Source organism: Centroberyx affinis, unplaced genomic scaffold (assembly GCF_046629955.1).
Source record: "Centroberyx affinis isolate AG114_WGS23_722 - 3 ecotype Tasmania unplaced genomic scaffold, CSIRO-AGI_Caff_v1 ptg004064l_1, whole genome shotgun sequence".
Lineage (NCBI taxonomy): Eukaryota > Metazoa > Chordata > Actinopteri > Beryciformes > Berycidae > Centroberyx > Centroberyx affinis.
This window is the reverse complement of record NW_027281857.1, coordinates 22,188-43,406: the sequence shown is the minus strand read 5'-3', so window position 1 is coordinate 43,406 and position 21,219 is coordinate 22,188. Positions and strand designations below refer to the sequence as shown.

At 45.4% G+C, this 21,219-nt stretch overlaps 1 protein-coding gene across 1 annotated transcript in view; it reads right to left on the bottom strand.

Moving 5' to 3' along the window:
- The window catches only part of LOC139663632 (afadin-like), a gene marked incomplete at its 3' end in the record, with an annotated part of 29,033 nt that overhangs the window by 6,585 nt on the left and 1,229 nt on the right, over positions 1-21,219 (bottom strand). The window lies entirely within an intron of this gene.

The following is a 21,219-nucleotide window of genomic DNA, read 5'->3' as shown; positions in this document are numbered from 1 at the left end:
GAGAGAGAGAGGGAGAGAGTTTTAAAGCTGCTGGCCAACACTGTAAATACATCACACATTCTCTTTTAAGGCAGCAAAGAAAAAAAGCCTTTCATCTACATCTAGCACTTGTCACTTTCTCCCCACCCAACCCCCCCCACACACACAAACACACACAAACACACACACACAAGGTGAAAGTCTGACATTGTGCTTAGGTTGTACTTGAATATGTCTCTCTTTCTCTCTTTCTCTCATTCTCTCTCTCAGTTCATCTCAATCTGCTTTAATAGCATGAACCCCAGAGCTAAAATACAATTGAAGAGTCACAACAAAAACTAAGTAGTCCATAGGAGTGTGTGTGTGTGTATGTGTGTGTATGTGTGTGTGACTCTTATTGAAGTGGGTCACAGGAGGGTAAACAGGCTTTGTGAGAGATAACGCTGGCGTCCAAATCCTCCCATCATGCTCTCTGACCGAACGCCGAGGGTTCAGAGGTCTCCTAGGGGAGGGGTCAAAGGTCACACCTGTGTGTGTGTGTGTGTGTGTGTGTGTGAGAGAGAGAAAGTGGGTTCATTTCACTCTCTGGCTGTAAAAAAAGAAAAACACCACCTGGCATTTGTCTCTCAGGAGTGTGTGTGTGTGTATGTGTGTGTGTGTGTGTGTGTGGTTGTAAACATTAAGCAGCACTGTAGAACATTCACTCAGTCCGGACTGGAGTTGGGGGTGCGCTTCATTTCACGGGGCAGCATGGAGGGAGGGGTGGTGCTCTTTATTCCTCTACTCAAATCATAATAAACGTCTCGCTTTTGCACGAGCCAATCGGCATCTTTGTGGGCGGGACTTAAGTTTGAATTGTTCGTGCGACTGTTTCTCATTGAATAATATTTGTTGAACTCACCCTCTTAACCCCACCCACCCCCCGTATCAGTTCACCAGCCATCGCCATCTCTACTCTACAAGCGCCTCTCCCTATCTCTCTCCATCACTCTCCCCCTCCTCTCTCTCTCTCTCTGGTAAGAACAGCATGCCTTGCTCCTTGAGTGTGTGTGTGTGTGTGTGTGTGTGTGTGAGTGACTCAGAGAGAATACATGGGTTATCAGGTGTTAAGGAAACTAACCAGACCTCCATTTCCGAGGAGGTAAACCACTGCTAGCCTCCATTATCATGCTACTGTGCCGAGACTGCTATGGAGTGGATTCTGGTCTGGCGAGACTTTTTGATCAGAATCCAAATTTATTCATAACCGTTTTCTATGTGTGTTCATTCAAAACTCGCTTGCTCACTCACTAGACTAACCTACTTTTGTAATTCATCATAAAGCAACAGAAAATTGCAAGAGAAAATTGCAACCTGCAGGATGGCAATATTCGATATCGTGGAAAATATCGCGATATTCACAAAATATCGCGATATTTGATATTATCAAATATCGGCCCAAGTCTACTGAATAGTGGTATCCTGGGTTTCAATGGAGAGTTTTAGTGTCCCATGATGGTCTAAATGCTGTTTCAGAGGCTTTTCCACCTCGACCAGGTTAAAACTCTGTGGAAAACATTGGAAATTTGGAATATGTTGGTATGAAAATGGTCAGTGTTAAAGAGGAGAAGGGAAGAGAGGAACTTTCTGGGCGACGGCTGTTTGAACATGAAAATAGATTCCAGGTGCCGTGCATCATCTCAGTCTCCTCCACACACACACACACACACACACACACACACACACACACGGGGGAATGCGAGCCTAATAAAATGAGCTGAGTTCCTGAGTCAATATTGTTGCAGCCCCACCTGCAGCAACACGGGGGTCGGGGGGTGGGGTGGGGAGGGGATTCCTGCCTAAGCCGCGGTCTGGGGTCAGCCTGGACGGAGGCTTTAGCTCAGACGCGGGGAGGTAAAAACTCATCCCGGATCAGATCCCGGCACGGACGCTTCAAAGACAGCGGATCGAGACAAAGAGAGGCGAGGAGGAGGAGGAGGAGGAGGAGAGGGATGAGAGAATTACTTTCCTCTTGCTTGCAGAAACCAGCCTGTTTCTGCTTGAACATATCTAATGAAAGTTGTGGAACTCAATGGGCTCAATAAGAAAAAGGACACTAGGAAATTCAATTGTGTTTAGTAAAGCAGATAGGATGCATATTGTACTACTGACTCTGATCTGTAGTCATCTAAGAAAGTCATCAATAAGACCCCTAATCACTGGATTTAAGACATTTTAATACTTTTTAAAAGCCTTGAATTTTGATCATTTCTTTTCAGAATTTTTCAAACTTTTTCCAGATCCGTTGATACCATTTACTAGTAATAAAGTAACATGAACAGCTTCGCTTACTACAGAAGTACAGCCAGGTTCCTCGATCAGTGGTAAGCCAGAAAGAATGATAACACGAATTTAGAAATTTTCAATATAAAACCCAGATTAACAGGCATACGCTGCAATAGCAATACAAAGTTCCAAGACGAAAATATAGCATATATGCAAGGAGGAATCTGTACTAGATGAAAATACAATTTCAATGTCGTTTTCATGTCATGAACCCCCAAAAAGACCCACATTAGACTATAGACCCCCATTCAATCAGATATGGGATCCCCCAGGGATCCATATGGGGAGATTTTAAGTTGATTTAGCACTAAATTGTAGAACTGTCAAATAACAGTGGTGAGAGTGAACTAGGGCTGGGCAATATATCGATATTATATCGATATCGTGATATGAGACTAGATATCGTCTTAGATTTTGGATATCGCAATATCGTGATATGGCATAAGTGTCTTTTCCTGGTTTTAAAGGCTGCATTACAGTAAAGTGATGTCATTTTCTGAACTTACCAGACTGTTCTAGCTGTTCTATTATTTGCCTTTACCCACTTAGTCATTATTAGGGTTGCAAAATTCCGGGAATTTTCAAAGTTGGAAACTTTCCATGGGAATTAACGGGAATTTATGGGAATTAACGGGAATTTATGGGAATAAACGGGAATAAACCAGGAATTTACGAAATTGAAGGTGTGCTCTTAATAGGGAACTTAAATATAGTTGGGGAAAATATATTTTAGCATAATCCTGACTAAAACAACCAGATATCATGCAAGTACAGTTGAATATCTATGCTATTCCTCAATCACATGCACACATAGCACACTGCTTACTGCAGGGCTATTGAGACCACGCCCCCTACATGCACTGTGCATTCCTGTGCATTTTTATTAATTTTTGAATGGGTTGGGTCGGGGGGATGATTAATATTTAACTCAACATTCATGTTTTTGTTCTTCAATGAAATAATTGATTGTTCAATAAAATATTTAACACTTGATAAAGTTCTACTTACAAATAAATCTGTTTTAATTGTATTATTTTGGATGGATGTCTGCTTATAACAAAACAAATATTTATGCTTGGATATGATACCTTTCCATTAAATTACCCTCAATTCCCAGTTAATTCCCATTAATTCCCATAAATTCCCAAAAATTCCCATAATTCCCATGGAAAGTTTCCAATTTGGAATATTTCCAAAATTCCCCAGCTTAACTTCCCATGGAAATTTACCGGAAACTTTCCGGAAATTTACCGGAAATTTTCCACCCCTTTGCAACCCTAGTCATTATATCCACATTACTGATGATTATTTATCAAAAATCTCATTGTGTAAATATTTTGTGAAAGCACCAATAGTCATCCCTACAATATTGTCGCAATATCGATATCGAGGTAATAGGTCAAAAATATTGTGATAATTTGATTTAGTCCATATCGCCCAGCCCTGGAGTGAACCCTAGGATTACAATACTTCACATGGATCCCGGTCCCCATAAGCTGGTTGACCGAACTGGTGCCAGAAGTCAAATATGGAACCAGACAACGGGCCGACATCAAAACAAAAGCGCAAAAGTTGTTATTGTTTGCCGTGGTATCGTAGTAGTATCGAATTTTCAGACTCGTTATTATTAGTTAGTATCCAAATTCTGGCATTGTGACAGCAGTAATCTGTACTGACTGAGGTAAACAACCTGAGCCGCCGTGAAAAACACAAAGGCGGCCAGCGGAGGCCTGTTGTAATGAATGAATGAAAAGGACCAAAAAAAAAAAAAGGAACACACTCCCCCTCTGTGGCTGGAAAGAAAAGACCCTTTGTTTCAGGTGAGTTTCTGCTTCGGTATCGAGCCGTCTACCCCACCCCGACCCCTCCCCCCCACCCTCCTGTCATTCAGAGAGCGAGGCATTGTGGGGACGGCCCGGTATAAAAAATCGGCTGGCCACAAATCAGCCGCAACACCTCCATAAGAAACCCGCGGATCAAGGCTGGTAGATAACAGCATGGCTGGCCACTGGGAGAAAATCAGTGTGTGTGTGTGTATGTGTGTGTGTTGTTTGGGGGGGGGGGGGGGGGTTTAACCAGCCCACCACAAGGCCGTTAGGGACAGATGAGTCTGTGTCCCGTCTCTCTCTCTCTCTCACACACACACACACACACACACACACACACACACAGTAAATCCCAGAGGAGATGTGAGACAGGATGTATAGCTGACATGGCTGTCAACTTGACTAACAGCAGCATTTAAGGTGTCCCATTCCCTAAAAACCCCCCATCAGGTGTGTGTGTGTGAAGTAAAACATGTCACGCTAACAGCCACAGTGAAGCTGCCAATAGCCGATATTCATTATGTTTCATTTTGACTTCTTCATGCTATAAAATTGCAAAACATTCAAAGAATTTTATTCTTGTCAGAGTGGAAAAGCCTCTGCAAGGGCATTGAGACGGGACACTAAAACTCTACATTGAAACACTGAATCATGATAGTAAAACATTCATAATATGGAACCAATCAAACAAAATCATCATATCAGAGGTGGATGACACTGACTAAACCAGATCTGATTTCTGTAAAAGGCCAAACCCTAATAAAACTTCTGATAAGGACCACTTAATCCATCTTCTAGCATCGACCGGACACACACACACACACATACACACAAATCTCTGTGTTAAGAGGAGGCTTGGAGAGCATAGCCCAGGCTGACTGTAAACAGAGCAGCCATTGTTCTCCTATGGGACATCACAGACTCCGCTCTAAGCTAAGACACTGAAGCCACACCGCATGGGTCTGTTCTTCTAAGCTGGGCTGGGCAGACGTATGGGATGCTGTCTTCAAAGGAACTAGCAACACAATCACAAGACTGATACATGGGTCTGATATTGGCCTGTTATTTACTGTAGAACTGATAAATACTACACTGGTTGTCTATAGCAAAACCATACCAAACTGATTCTAATGGGACCTTTTGATCAGATTCCACACATCCCACATCATGTATGGTCCGATTTAAAGACAATGACATACTGGCCATTAGCAGCTTCAGCTAAAAACTATCGGTATCTGTTATCCGCAATGGAAAAAAACAATATCGGTTGAACCCAAGTGGAAACATTCAAACCAAGAGAGCCAAAGACTAACTGGATAATGAGAGGAAGCATTCACTTCTGCTCCATTTACTGATATTTTCTCCCTCATTCCAGGAATTACAAAAGAAGGAGATAAAAGGAGGAGTGTGTGTGTGTGTGTGTGTGTGTGTGTGTGTGTGTGTGTGTGTGTGCGTGCGCGCTGCATAACCTATTTTACCAAGCCCAAGTTTTGGACTTGGATCATGATGACCTATGTCGTATCACAAGGCTGAAAAAAAAAATAAGACATTTATCTATAAAGCTCTTTCTACAAAGCAAGTTCACAGTGTTAGTTCTTTACATCTAATGCACTCTCCAAGTTCACACTGCCCATGTCCTGTGTGCGTTTGCATACAAGAAAGACAGATCAATAGCAGTCTGCAACTGTCTTACAGAGGGGCTGGTTAAACACAGCACCTTGTGATCAGGGCTATGCAAGTACACACACACACACGTGAGCACAAGTGTGACCTTACTAGGTGTTTCTGAAGGTTCTAACGTGCGGGGAATAGAGATGCGCTGTAAGAATGCAGTGCGCGCACACACACACACACACGCACGGGATGAGCCGTTGAATTATGCAGGTCCGCCCACCTCTCCCTCTCTCAGCCTTGGGGTGACTTTGGTGCAAAGCAGGAGAGTGGGAGTACTGACGAACTATCAGACGGACGGACCGACCCGCACACCAAAACAGTCGGACCGACAGAGCCAAACAGTCGGATCAACAGACCCAAACAGTCGGATCAATAGACCAAAACAGCCGGACCAACAGACCCAAACAGTCGGACCAACAGACCCAAACAGTCGGATCAACAGACCCAAACAGTCGGATCAATAGACCAAAACAGCCGGACCAACAGACCCAAACAGTCGGACCAACAGACCCAAACAGCCAGACCAACAGACCCAGACAGTCGGATCAATAGACCAAAACAGTCGGACAAATAGAGCCAAAGAGCCGGACAAACAGAGCCAAACAGCCGGACCAACAGACCCAAACAGTCCGATCAATAGACCCAAACAGTCCGATCAATAGACCCAAACAGTCGGATTAACAGACCAAAACAGTCGAACCAACAGACCCAAACAATTGGATCAATAGACCAAAACAGTCGGACAAATAGAGCCAAACAGTCGGACAAATAGAGCCAAACAGCCGGACCAACAGACCCAAACAGTCCGATCAATAGACTCAAACAGTCGGATCAACAGACCAAAACAGTCGAACCAACAGACCCAAACAGTCGGACCAACAGACCCAAACAGCCGGACCAACAGACCCAAACAGCTGGACCAACAGACCGAAACAGTCAGACCAACAGACCCAAACAGACCGAAACAGCCGGACCAACAGACCCAAACAGCTGGACCAACAGACCCAAACAGCTGGACCAACAGACCCAAACAGCCGGACCAACAGACACAAACAGCCGGACCAACAGACCCAAACAGCCGGACCAACAGACCCAAACAGCTGGACCAACAGACCCAAACAGACCCAAACAGCTGGACCAACAGACCCAAACAGCTGGACCAACAGACCCAAACAGCCGGACCAACAGGTTTCGTGGTGTGCATTTCATTCTGGCATTAAAAAGGTCTTGAAAAGTCTTAGGATTACCTTGATGAAACCTACAGACACCCTCAAACTGGTACGGTTGGTGCCACTATTATGCAAATTAGCTTATGATGTAGTCTGGTGTCATGAGTTCCATATGGGTGGGCTTTACTGCATCAGGACAATACAGGAGTCAATATTTGACTTTCCAAAACTTTCCTATGACTGTCTAAATTTCTGGTATTAAGCGAACCGCACCCATCTTTTCCCCCCAAGCAGCACAAAAGCAGAACCAAGACAACTCCTACGACACCCATGGGTGCCGTAGTCCACTTCCACAGCGCTGCCTCCGAAGGCAAACAGCTGACAATTCCAGGAATAGTAGCCGCCGACAGAACCCGACACCGCCAAGCTTTCGCGCGTCGCTATGGGAACCGCCTCGGCCTGGGTGTCGTGTTGCCACGGCGCCGGGAGGCGGGCCACGCCCACTTCTCAGGTGACAGGTGGACAGGCAGGCAGAGAGGAGGGCAGCTGGTCCCAATGTCCAAATGTCCCACTTTAAACTGCAGGCAGGCACTACTTCATTAGTTCTGTCATTATATTAGTGGTAGTAGACAGTGGGGAAATGACTCAAACCCTCCCTACTACTAGAAAGCATTGTTAACAGCATCTGACCCTCCTCCTGACTGTCCTGCCTTCCTCTTCTTTCTCCTCCTCCTCCTCCTGACTTTCTTTCCTCCTCTTCTTGCTCCTCCTCCTGACTTTCCGTCCTCCTCTTCTTGCTCCTCCTCCTGACTTTCCTTCCTCCTCCTCCATCTGACTGTCCCTCCTCCTCCTGACATTCCCTCCTCCTCCTGCTGACTGGAGGAGAAGCAAGAGGACCTCTTGCTTCTCCTCCTCCTTCTGACTTTCCTCCCTCCTCATCCTCCTGCTGTCCTTCCTCCTCCTCTTGCTCCTGCTCCTCCTAACTTTCCTCCCTCCTCCTGTTGACTGTCCTTCCTCCTCCTAATGGTCCTTCTTCCTCCTCCTCTTGATTTTCCTTCCTTCTCCTCCCCTTGCTGACTGTCCATCCTCCTCCTCTTGCTCCTCCTCCTGACTGTCCTTCCTTCCCCCTACTCCTGTTGACTGTCCTTCCTCCTCCTCCTCCTCCTAACAGTCCTTCTTCCTCCTCCTCTTGCTGACTGTCCTTCCTCCTCCTCTTGCTCCTCCTCCTGCTGACTGTCCTTCCTCCTCCTAACTGTCCTTCCTCCTCCTCCTGACTTTCCTCCCTCCTCATCCTCCTGCTGACTGCCCTTCCTCCTCCTAACAGTCCTTCCTCCTCCTCACGCTCCTCCTCCAGTTTAATCCAGGACCAGCCCTGGTCTTGAGTTCCAGTGTGGGGTTTACTGAATCTGGGCGTTACAGTAGCACAAAAATGACTTTCACATACATTCCTATGATGGACTCAATTTTCTGGCATTTACAGTGTTATGGAGGTGAACGCCACCCATCTGTAGGGTTGGGCATCGAGAACCGGTTCCAAATTAGAACCGGTTCCAAATTAGAACCGGTTCCAAAATTCCAATTCCAAAGGAATCATTAAGACATTTTAATTTCGATTCTGCTTATCGGTTCCTAAACAGATTTCACTCGCGCTAGTTTCAGTTTCCGTGGTGGCGGCATGCACCTTTGGTTTGTAGTCCGCCAGTAAAACCAATGAAGAAGAAGAAGAAATTTCCTGTTTCTTAGTTATGCAGTTTAGTCTAGTTATGCTAAAAGCGCTGGCGATCTAGAAGTCCGCTAGCCCTGATGCTAATTTTCGCTATGTTCAACTCCATTGAGTTATGCTAAAAGAGTTAGCAATCTAAAAGTCCGCTAGCTGCAATCGAGTTTTTACTAAAGGCATTAGCTCTCTGAACTAATCCAGCACTGGATGGCGAGCCCAGCCCACAAGATACAGAACCTGTTGCCTGCAGTAAGAAGACTGTGAACTAAGGAACACGTATTCCACACGTACTTCAAGTGTGGTAGGATTGAACTGTAGGCTACACACACACATACAGCTCCAGAGACAGACAACATACATACCTTTCTTCATACCGGCCATACCGGAGTCTGAGTGACAAAGACTTACAAAGACTTTGAAAAATACCCGGGTCTTTGTTTTTTTTTATCTGTGCACAAGTTAGAAGTTTCTGAATATGACTTGTGTAAAGTCATATTTAAAAAAAATAAAAATAAAAAATTCTGTGAAATAAGCATGTGACCTGTTTTGACCCTGCCCCTCAAAGAATTGTAATCAAGAATCGTTAAGAACCGGAATCGATAAGCAGAATCGGAATAGGAATCAGAATCGTTAAAATCCAAACGATACCCAACCCTACCCATCTGCCCCTAAGACTCATGAGCAAAGCCTATGACACCTATGGGTGCTGTTGTCCAATTCCACCTGTAGCGCTGCCTCCTTAGACAAACAGCTGACACTTCCAGGAATAGTAGCTGGGACACACACACACAAACATGTGCAGGTAAACACACACTTAGAGAAACTGACACACATTTGCTGACACACTGACAGACTTGCTAGCCTCCACGCACATATAACACATGCCTTAACACACGTAGAATGCATACACACACCAACACACACACACACACACACACACACCAAGTGGGACTAGTGGGAAGTGAATCACAGACAGACAGACAAATACACAGTGTTTCCCTTCCCTGAGAGAGATCTACACCCAAACTCTGAATTCCAAAGCACACACACACACACACACACACACACACACATTCTTGGCTTGCGTCAGCGATGTCAGCCCAAGTCACTCGTCACCATTGTCCTGCTGCTCTCTGCATCTGCGAGTGTGCGTGTGTGTGTGTGTGTGTGTGTGTGTGTGTGTGTGTGTGTGTGTGTGTGTAAGCAGTTCTTACGAAACCGGGGCGGACAGCTAAGATCAACAAATATGAGCGGGTGGAGCAGTGTGTAGGGAAGTCCCCGGCACGCAGAGGTCATCCACACACTACTATTGTATTTCTGTGAGTGTGTGAGTGTGTGTGTGTGTGTTCCATTCCTCGACCGGGCCCTACCAGCTGGGTGGAGCTGGAGTGAAACGGGGGCGAGGTGAGGGTGCAGCTCCATTAGAGGGGGGGCGTGACAACAAGCAGCAGATGTTGGGTTGAGTAGGGTGAGAATGGGACACTTTGAAACCAAAGAAGAAGAAATAGAAGAAAACAGACTGATGAATACTTGCATAGAATCTGATCAAGATGTCTCATTAGAATCAATTCAGATTAAGGGCGTCCCATAGATCAGTGGTGCTCAACGTGGGGTCCGGGGACCACCAGGGGTCCTTGAGGGCATTCCAGGGGGTCCCCAGCAAATTGATGAATTGTAGAATGACTATTTTGATCATAGTTTCACTGTTATCTCTCTACCTACAATATAGGCATGGAATTCTGACAAAATCATATCTGACAATAAAAATATTCTCAGATTTGGGTCCGAGAGACAAAAATCTCATCAAATGGGGGTCAAATGTGGCCCTAATATGGACTAAATTAGGGGGTCCTTGATATGAAAAAGGCTGAGAACCACTGCCATAAACAACCAGTGCCGTTTTGATGAATTCTACAATAAATGTGTAATGAATCATCACATCCATCATATCAGTGGATGACACTGAGTGGGCCGACCTATATATATATAAAAAAAAAGAACTCCTTTCAAATATTTAAACTAGCTGGCGTGTGCGGATTTAAACTCCCGACAAATGCTGAGGCGGACAGTCGCGCTCCGTTTCCTATCAACCAGTAGAAGAAGAAGTGCGAGTCCGGTCGAGTCCGGGTCCGCCCAGCTGCTGTCTGCTCTCATTAGCTCGCTGACAGGCGTGTTGATGCTTTTTTCACAGGGCCGGCACTGCCAAACCCACACGGCATTTCAACACACACACACACACACAGCCAAAATAGTTTGTGGTCCCTGTGTTACGGGTTGTGGAATCTCACTTGGGTGCTGTTTTTTGGTTGTTTATCGTATTACAGCGTGTGTGTGTGTGTGTGTGTGTGTGTGTGTGGAGGGATTGTTGTGCTGGGTAATTCTATAACCAAACCTAAAGATAACACCCTGAAACAGCTTCTCTAGGCAGCTCTGTCAGTCCGACTTGTGGTGCGGGAGATATTTGCTTATGTAAACTTTCAATTTCCACCTGTGACTGTAAACACCGCAAAAGGGAGAAGGCAGAAAGAAAACGCTCGACCGGCCTCGTCTACTTCCGATTCAGTTGTGTCATTTCCTACGTTTCCCAGAATGCCTTTTCGACAAGCCCCAGAGAAGGGGAACGTCTTGCTTTCGATCAAAGGTTGGGCGTCTTGGGCATACGAATATCTCTAGCTGGGCAAGTAAGATTGTCGAACCTTACCTAAAACCCAACATGGCCTGTGGCTGCATTGCATTCTGGTCTATTGAGGCTGCTGTGGGTGGAGAAGTTGGTCTCTCTCCTCTTCTACGATGGATTTCTCCCTGTATGATTGTTGAACTTTGGTGCAAAATGGCGGCTCTAGAAAGAAGCCCTCGCTCTTTGATTCTGAGGTACTGACACAAAAAATCATTTTCTCCTATCAAACTCCATTGTAGCTGGAAATCTCTCAATTACTCCCAGTGATGAAACCAGTCTTCCCCTCCTTGTATTTCCCTCCTTCTGCGTCACGACTCAAAACACTGCTCTGCAGCAAAGCACCATGGGAGCTGGTGCTAAACACTCGCAGTCATTGGTCCTCCGCTGCTGTCTGATCCTGTGAGGTCACGAGGGGGGGGGGTTTACCTGCCGCGCGATTGGCCCGCCGGGAGCCCGACAGGTGGGGGAGCCTATCGGAGGGCTCCGAGGGGACGGCGAGGACCAATGAGGGGGAGGGGCGGAAGGGGGGGTGGGGGGGCGAGGAGGAGGTGAGCCGGGCCTCTGAGGGGGATTAACGAGGTCTGACAGCCTGGCTGGGACAGACGCGCGCACACACACACACACACACACACACACACACACAGCTCTGAGGGCTGACTGCTCTGCTGAGCACACACAATACACTGCTTGTTTTAGAACGAGAGGAAAAAGAGAAAAGATAGATAAGAGAGAGGCCAGATCACAGAGGAGGAATGTACGAGAGGGAGAGAGGCAGAGAGAGAGAGAGAGAGAGAGAGAGAGAGAGAGAGAGAGAGAGAGAGAGAGAGAGAGAGAGAGAGAGAGAGAGAGAGAGAAATATTATAAACCACAGGTGCTTCCCGACTAATATGCCTCCATACAGAGAAAAACTCCCGCTGTGTCCCTGATGTCAATTTCCATGACTTTTCCATAACTAAGCCGGAGTGCTTCCATGACCTGCACCGTTCTTCCTTCCCGGTTTGTTTTTCAGTCTGGTCTCCACCATCGAACTGCGATGACTGTGCGAAACAAGCTGTAAAACACATTCTGCCGCATTCCTATAAAGTGATCCGTTTGGAAAAAAAATTCCCCCGATATTCCCCGACTTCGCCCCCCCTGAGGCTTGATCGAATTCCCCGACTTTCCCCCCCCCCCCCCCCCCCCGTCTGGAACACACCTCTCCGTGTGCATTCCAGGAATTCCGGGAGCAGTGGGAATCCTGAAAACGACTGCATATTACCCAAGCTGACTCCCTGCATACTCCTCACTCACACACACACAGACACCATGTGGATGTGTCAATCTGGATGCAATCACTCTTTCAGACCCTTTAACCCTGGAAACACACACAACTGGATGTTCAAATCTCACATTTCTCATCAACGCATCTTCCAAAAACAAAGATTGAATGTTGTCAAGCACTGAAAGCGTGTTCGTGAACTACAAGGACCATAATTCATTGCACCTATGACACATGGTATTGGTCAGGCAGTGTGTCTGAACAGAGAGGTAAAGTTAGAAAGGTAGTCAAATGATGGAGATGATGTTGCATGATGGGACAATATATCCAAATTCAATATATCGCAAGAAAAAGGTAGGGTACTGAACTGGCCATCTGCTATTGGCTGGTCTTTGGTGCCAGGTGATGTCATATTATACTTCTATAGAGTACAACTGTTGGTGACATCACCTGGCACCAAAGACCAGCCAATAGCAGATGGCCCCTTCAGCCGTCTTCACCACAGATTTGGGTTTGGGATTTAGTTCCTCTTTACAAGAGTAAGAGAGTGCATCAAATGATTAAATCGAATTTAAAACTGGATATTTTCCTAGAATATAAAATATAGTTGACTAACTTTTTCCATCCATTTCCTTATTTGTGACTACGATGCTTCCAGTAATGACATTCCATTTCTGGTATGCACATTAACATGTACTGATATGAACCCACTTCACCTTTGACCCACTGACAGCATGTATATGGCTGACGTGGACCTCCAATCCACACACTGGCAGTAAATATTAGTGATGAACGTCCTGGCTGTCCAGTGTGACCCCATCCTTCTACTTAACGGGCAGAAGCCAATTGGCCCATGCAAGCGTCATGAGTTACAGTTAATGCAGCCAGAGACTTTAGTGGCTGAACTGAGATTAGATACAGAGTTGTTGATAAAAAAAAGTATTTCAAATAGTCTCTGAGATATGCCTCTTTCTTAATGGGAGGCAGTTAGAAAACCCCTTTTTGGTCTCTCCTTAGTGTCACTTAATCAGCATTTTTCCTTGTGATTTTTTTTACTAATTTCTGCAATTTTACCACTAAAAAACACTCAGAATCTTTACAAATCACTCCCCAATTTTTTAGAAATTTTTGAAATGGTCATAAAAAACATAGCCAAACACAGCCTACTTAGATGTATATATTCATGAAAAATTATATTTGAATAGTGAATAGAGGAATAAAGGACACCACCCCTCCCCATGCCGCCCGCCTGGAGGAAACCGTGAAATGAAGCGCACCTCCAACTCCAGTCCGGACTGAGTGGATGAGAGTCAACTTACAGTCGGGTTAATGTTTACAACCACACACACACACACACACACTCAACCTGTGGGAAACAGTGTAAGGATGTTTTTTTTTAAATAATGCCTTACTCAATAATAATAATAAACTGTGTGTGTGTGTGTGTGTGTGTGTGTGTGTGTGTGTGATAGATATGGGCCATAACTCTGTTGGGCTGTGGTCATGATCTTTGCCCTGCTTTGTAATGAACAGCTAGGGAGCTATTACTCTGACACACACACACACACACACACACACACACATACAGTATAGACGGCCTTGAAATGTGACATGGAACACATTTACAGCTTCATCTGGTCGGGCTGATGGGCGGAGACTCGGGCAGATGTGCTCGGCAACAGGGGAGACATAGGTGGACACACACACACACACACACACACACACACACACACTGAGCCCCAAGTCATCTTAGGCCTGGAGAGTGTTAAGATCCATCTACAGGGTGACTGCAAGGTAAATTTAACACCTCAGGACCTGTTTAATGGCAGCTAGAATGAAACATAAGACCAATTTCACCACTGACATGAACAAGAAAATATATATCTTTCTTAAAAACTGTTTTCTCACAGTATGGATCGGGCTGATTTCTCACCAGAAAAACACTGCAACATTTTTTATAACCTCTGAAACTGAACTGAAGGCTGTATTTAACAGTATCAACCTGTGTGTCTGTGTGTGTGTGTGTGTGTTCTAGCCTTTATGTACCTAGGGAAAGTCAACAGAGCCCCACGCTCTTTCCCCATCAACACCCTGCTTTACATTCATACAGTACACATTAACATATGCAAATACTATTTAATGGTTTCTCTTGCCATGTAACACAACACCGTGACTACCACACAGTTCAGAACCTCACAGTAAAGTATCTGAAAGTCATGTTACATTACTGTTCTGTGGTTGACAACTTAAACCCCACCCCCCCGGCACTCCAAGTAGAGTAAAACGAACAATCCCGTTCAACTGAGGTCAGCTACCACTGAGAGCAGACCAGCATTAAACTAAATCCTGGTCCAAACTGTTATTAGACTGGACCTGGATGACGAACGATGAGCTACAAACGTATGAAAAATACGCGCAATCGTAATTATCGTCATCACTGCAGACTAAAATCATATACACACACTTCTTTCACGAGCCTGTCAAATGTGTGTGTGGCTGTGTGTGTGTGTGAAAGAGAGCGAGAGAGAGAGACAGAGAGACAGAGGGGCCTGTTTTTTTGCTGAACTCCTGTAGTCTGCGCTCATCATTGCCGGAGCGTTGCCATGGCGACGCAGCCAGCCAGCGGCCACATGACGTGATGAAAGAGAGGGAGAGAGAGAGAGAGAAAGAGAGAGCAGGCCCGATAAACACACACAGAGAGACAATGCAAACATAAATAGATAAATGTTTGAGAGCGGTCAGCTAGTGTGTGTGTGTGTGTGTGTGTGTGTGTGACATCATGGTATTGTGGTTGTGGCTGAGGCCAGCAGATCTGGTGGCCACGCCTCCATTGTTCTGCTGTCAAACACGCCACTACTATCACCACCACCTACTACTACAGACAGGGAGCAGCCTGAAATCACATCATCACTCCTGTACTGCAGTGAACACCACACACTGACCATATATAACAGTGTAAGAGGATGCAAGGGGGGATTGTCCCTTTAAGAAGCTGCTAACTAACCTAACAGAATATCATTACCCTGGGTTTCAGTGGAGAGTCTTAGTGTCCCATCATGGTCTAAATGCTGTTTCAGAGGCTTTTCTACCCTGACAAGGATACAATTCTTGCAATTTCAATACAACAATATCTGTGAAAGCCTTCAACAAGCCATACCAGTCAAACCCTACTATAAACTGGTTCAGAATGACACAACCTCACCATAGGTAGGGCTGGGCGATATGGTTGAAATCAATATCACGATAATCAAGGATTTTTCTTGATATCAATAGATATATCACGATATGGTTCATGTATGCAAAATCACGTCAAATAATCAAATGAATGTTCATCTCATTGAACCGAATGGCGATGTTAGGTGTGATGTCAAACAAAACCGAAATATTCAAATAATATTCCTACCATACCTCATTTTATGAGAGTTTTTAAGTAAAATTTGCTTGTCATCATCAATTTAGACTGCAGAAATGTGTGTCACGATATCAAAATATCTTCATATCATCACAATATGATTCCACTGAAAGACGATAGCCTAAATGATAATATTGAATTATCGACCAGCACTAACCATAGGTGTGCTGAACATATAGTACCGATCAACTATACAACTTTTGGCTCATGAATAAATTAATGTCACAATTCATTCATTCATTCAAAAGTGTAAACCAATGGGATATCAGATAGGGAGAGAAAGGCCGTTTTATTTGATGGGAGGGGGCGGAGGGGTGGGACCGTTCGAAAATCTGTGATGGTTTGATTGGCTGGTACACAGTGAAGTCACTACTAGATTTACTGATTTCCAGAAAGTAAAAGTAATGAGATTTTGATATAAAAAATACAATGAAATATATTTTTTGGGTGGCCATAAATTGTCAAATAGGTGGATGGTATGATAGTTAGAATGAACTTCAATCACTTCAATGACTTTAAAACATCAGTTAATTGCAGCAGATGTGCTACCTATTGTAGTGCATTCTCTATGTTTATTCAGCTGATACAGCTCATTAATTTCAACCGGCACTATATTTCAATAGGCACTATATTATTGCCTGTGTGAAGCAGTCTCTAGACCATTACATTGGTGCCACTGGTGGAAAAAAGCCATCCTGGAAATAACCAGTGCCGCCGAACTCCACACCACAACACAATCATTCCACCTAGGCCACAGGAAACCCACTATCTCCGCACAACACACACTTCCTGTCCCGCTTCCTGCTTCCTGTGCTGCAGGGAGAGGGGGGGGGGGAGAAAGGGAGGAGCCGCTGCTGATGTCACGCTGAGCCCGCTCGCACGCTGCATTCACATCCCACGGGAAAGATGGTAGATACGAGCTTCCGAATAGAAAAAATGCCATTCGACCTCAGCTTTAAAGGCGGTAAATGCTACTTGGGAAGTGAGTGGGTTTTTGTGATGGACACCGCATCATGAATTCATGACGTCACCACCGTGAAATAGTCAATCTGTCACTGACACTGTAGCAGGACACAACCACTTGCTGGATTTCTGATTGGTGGTTGACATTACAAAGTTTGGTTTACTGTAGGCGTCTCCCTGGCTTCAAACTAATTTGAATGCATGAAAACTTCCAAATGAACGGTTTTAGCTTTCCGGTCATTCCGCTGGGTTTTCCCCATGTGAAGTGAACGCAGCAATACGCGAGTGAGAGGCCGCCCTGCACACCCGTTCAGCCCCCTTGTGCGGCCCGGTCGTTGTGTGGGAAGGTTACATGAGCCGCTACACTTCCACCCTTACATGTGACCCGTGTCACTCGATCGCCCCCGCACAATGCGGGGACACGCAGAGACGCACAGAAGCTGGGTTCGACTGTCACTGCAATGCTGTCCGCGGCTTTCAGAAAGGCCAAATTCGGAACTTTTTAAATGATGCCTGGAATTGAATTGAAGACCGATGTGACGACCAAAACAAAGCAAAAGGCAAAACCAGCCTATTTCTAACTGGACCTAACAGGATAGAAGAGCAGTAGAGGAAAAAGGACACCGGGAAATTGAGTGAAATTGACACCGGGAAATTGAATGAATTGAATGAAAACAAAATCTGTTTTGTCATAATGTATTAACCCTGTTTTGCAGCAATTTACAACATAAGGAAATAAAAACCGACATAGCCGCATAACATTCACGTCTTTTGATGAAACTACACAAAATTTGCATTGCGCCTTTCTTTCCAACTCTGCCTCCAACCAAACATCACTGAATGTAAAGAATCTGTCAATAACTCCAATTTTATAGCTGCATCAAAAGGAAACTACATTAGAAATACACCTGTCAAGACTGTTTTTTAAGATATTTGAATTAAATTTAGATCATTTAAGACGTTTTTCTGACTTCTTAAACACCTGCAGATAGCCTGCTATGGGATCCTCCAAGTCAGGAATCCACACAGACTGAAACACAATCCAGCTACAGTGTGAATGTATGATGGGGAGGAAGAGTGGGGGAAAACGAATGTAGATGCAGAGTTTGAAAAAAGCATAACAGACATTTGCAGGCCTCACAAAAGTGGTCAACTAATATTAGCTCTGTCTGTGTCCAGTAGTGAGTTGATAAGGCCTTGTTCCAAGCAGGATCAATAGAGAACTGGACAGAAGGATAAAAAAAATTAAAAAAAAAAGCCGCTAGACCCACTTTTAAACCATAAGCCTCGCTGGGTCGCTCCGAAAAGAGCAAAAAACTCCTTAGGTCAGCACTCAGGACTAGCGGAGGAGCTTTGAAACTGTCTTCCTCACGCAAAAAGCCTTTCCTGACAAGAAATGTTACCGAGATTCAGGCTGCGATTTATGTGACACAACGCTCAGGAAAATCATGTCTATATGGGGGGTGACCCCATTTATCTTCAACAAGCTACAGCATCACCTGCCAAAGAAAATGACTACATGATCAACTTTAACAATACTACTCACATGTAATTAGGCTGTTAAAAGTTATTACATACTACTTAGAAGAGTATCACAGCCATTGCCTTAGGCCTAAATACATCTGCTAGCAACATACTGCCTGAATGCACAGTGACTCAATGCTGTAAGTACATTTGTAAGGCATCATGTATTGTCTACTGCAGTGAAGGACCCCTAATGTAGTCCACATTAGGGCCGCATTTGACCCAAATCTGAGAATATTTTTATTGTCAGATATGATTTTGACTATCTGTATTGTGGGTAGAGAGATAACAGTGAAACTATGATCAAAACAGTCATTCTTCTACATTCTCTAATTGTGTTAACTTCTCGTAAATGAAATTACGGCGAAGTTGAACGATTCATCTATTTGCCCTGGAACCCCCTCAATGACTCCTGGTGGTCCCCGGACCCCACGTTGAGAACCACTCGTCTACTGCATCTATCTCGCACTGTATGTGAAGTCCAGAACTGTTACTTTCCATCACACCTGCAGTGTTTCTTTGGTCTGAAACGTAGTGGAAAGGTTTACTTAGTTGCTTTCGGGTTCACAACTGCCCAACCGCAAGTGAACCAGTGCTTGTAGGCAAAAGTGACATGGACTTACAAGCAGCTTGTTTGTTGGACAGGCTTTTAGTAACCTGTCATCCTACCAGGTTAGAGATTTTGGAAGGCATTTGACCCGCTCTTGACTCCAGGTTGTCCCTCACTTCATTTTGTTATGCCACGCTTCCCACGCGTGAGTAACTGCTGGCTATCACATGTCAACATCTGTCTCCTCATACCCATAAAACCTTGCGTTTTTGGGGTCGTTTCCTGTAGCCGGTTCGGGTTACGTTCCCATTCCTAACGAGCCGCACCACCAGTTCTCTTGGACCAGGACCAAGACCGTTACTTTCAGGCGTCTCGATGCAGATATTCGGTGCCACCTGAGCCGGAGGTGTGAATGCAGCCTTTTTCGTTCGGTTTGTTTGGCCAGGTGAGAACAATGCCGTTCGAACTCGGGCGGCACCAAATAACCGCGGTGAGAGTCTCGGTCCTCTTCCAGGAGAACTGCGGTGTGGGTCATTATGAGTGAAAACGTAACCTGAACCAAAGACAGGAAACAACCCCAAAACGCAAGGTTTCATGGGTATAAGGAAACGGATGTTGACATCTGATAGCCAGTATTTCCTCATGCTCGGATAGCCTAGCATAACAAAATGAAGCGAGGGCAAACCGCAGTCTGGACTGATGCTCATACTCAGCTATTTCTTCATGTGTTCTTAACTGTATGAACACCAGAGAAGGGAAGTTACAGCAAAGACGAGTCCATCATGCTTTGCTGAAGCTACAGGGACTGGAATGGAATTTGTTTTGACTCGCCACATGCCAAAATCTCTAACCTGGTGGGATGAAAGGTCACCAAAACTCTGTCCAATCAACAAGCTACTTGTGACTCCATGTGACTTTTGTTTACCAACCCTGGTTCGCTGTACATCTTTCTAACCCAGTGTGTCTTCATTCCCAAAATGGGTCCCACGTCTCTGCCCATGGAGCGTCCCCACATGACATGGGTACCTGTTATGCTGTAATGAGCCTAAATCCCACGGCAAGGCTTAATCAGTTTGGGTTGCGAGATTAAAAAGTTTGAGAACCTTTGCTCCAGACTACTCAGCCATCCGTGGCTAATCTAATCACACGAATGATCTCACCGCTCCCAGTGGCAGTTTGTATCTGAATTCTGATACTGAGACTGGAAAATTAAACATTTCGAATTATCACAAATGCTGATTCCGAGTCCATATTCAGTGTCGATCACATAGCGGGACGATTTCATTGCAAACAGCAGATTTTCTGCACAGGCTACACTCACGACCAGTCTAGACAGTGTGAAGGGCACTTGTGGGGCTTGGGTGTGTGTGTGTGTGTGTGTGTGGGGGGGGGGGGGGCAGCTGACATATGGGGCGGGAGTGGCGTGGCAGCGATGGCCACGCATCTGCTCGCATTCGATCATGTTCTACCGGCCAAAAAACCCCGAGCAGCCTCCATCGGTGGTGAATCGATGCTCCCGGGGCAAGAAGAGACAGAATTACGGCGAAGGGGGAACTTGTGGACCGGGGGGGGTGAGTCACTCCTCACACTGAACGAAGAGCTTGTGTTTGCTGTACACAACCCCGGCCAACGGCTGGCCGGCTCCAATCCTGAGAAATTAATCGGCTCAAGGAGGAGGAGAGGAGGAGACCCTGTGGCCCCAAGACCCCCCGCCCCCCCACCCCTCACCTCCCACCCTTATCCAAGAAAAGGTGGGGGGTAGGGGGTGAGGCTGGCCGCCTAAAAACACTGCTGTTGACACAAACACAGTCACAGCTACAAATCAGAACTGTCAATCAAAGGCAAAACTACTAGCAATTAGCTGCACCTGTTAAGTCAGACTCAGTAGAAAAACAACAACAAAACCATAGCCGTTCTCTGCTTGCTAGCTAGCTAAGCTGAAGCCCGCAAGGACGACTTTTCTTTCTGCTCGTGAACAACGTTTAATTACAGCAACGCGCTCCTCAATGTGTTCCAGTGCTAAATTACTGCTGGTCAAACAAGCAGCTCCCATCTAGCTAACGTGAGGACAATACAGACAACATGGTGGGGTGTTTTGCACTGCCAAGGAGATTGGGGTTTGGCTTGTATGCTGTAGCACCG